Genomic DNA, 1128 nt, shown 5'->3' on the forward strand with positions numbered 1-1128 from the left:
TCTACATAATACAGTATGTGTATTTGCATTGACCTAATTAGCTGTGTATTAGCTTATTGTAATGTTTAGCTGTAGGTCCGTACATTTCTTCCTGTTCACCGTCTGCTTTAAATCTGTCAATAAAGTTTGTTCATTGAGAAGGATTTNTTGAAGCCTTGAAGCCTTTTAGACATACATGTATATAAATAACAATAATCAAAACATGTCAGAAAAGTTGGTCAAATGTCCATCTTACTTCCTCAAAGTCCACTTTTTCTCAGACCAAATTACAAAGATATTCACTTTTAAAATTAAAAAGTTTTTTTATATTGCATGAAAATAATGCCATAATCAATATCTTAATAGTTTTCTGTAGATTGATAAATTAAATAGTTGATATTGCTGCTCTACATGTCTACATAATATAGTATATGTATTTGCTTTCACCTAATTAGCTGTGTATTAGCTTATTGTAATGTTTTGTTTAGCTGTAGGTCCGTACATTTCTTCTTGTTCACCGTCTGCTTTAACCCTGTCAATAAAGTTTGTTCATTGAGAAGGATTTTAAATATAAATGGACTTACAATATGCATCCTGTGTGTGTTAACATACACTGTTTCTCCATGTGAGGAATGGATATGAATATGGAATACTGTACCTCTTCCCACTTCCTGTTTGTAACCCCGCCCACTTTAACCACCCAATGAATGCAGAGAGAGAAAGCGCCACTTTTTAGAAAACATTTAAGCAACATGTTTATTGAAATAGAATCTGCTTTTAACGGTAAAAAACACAACAAAAAAACACTGTACATGTCTTTCCCCAGAGAAGAGTACACAATCGTGTGTGATGGGGTCGATATGAGGCCGTGTGTCTTTAAATCTGAAGTGCCAGCTCAGGTGTTTGCAGGTTAAATATTAACCTAGCATGAGCGCTAACAGGCTGCTAACACCAGCCGAACAAGGAAACAGTCTGCTCCATATATATGCGATGGTGATGACAGTCAATATGCAGGTGTGTGTGTGTGTTAGTGTGTGTGTGATAGGGATGTGCATCTACATCACTCAATGCCCATACAGCTGCCAACCTGATGTGCTGAACACTGATTCATAGGCTAACTCACCAGTGAACAGAAAGCAGTGGTTTCTA

Source organism: Notothenia coriiceps, unplaced genomic scaffold (assembly GCF_000735185.1).
Source record: "Notothenia coriiceps isolate Sejong01 unplaced genomic scaffold, NC01 NC01_scaffold00005787, whole genome shotgun sequence".
NCBI classification, from domain to species: Eukaryota; Metazoa; Chordata; class Actinopteri; order Perciformes; family Nototheniidae; genus Notothenia; species Notothenia coriiceps.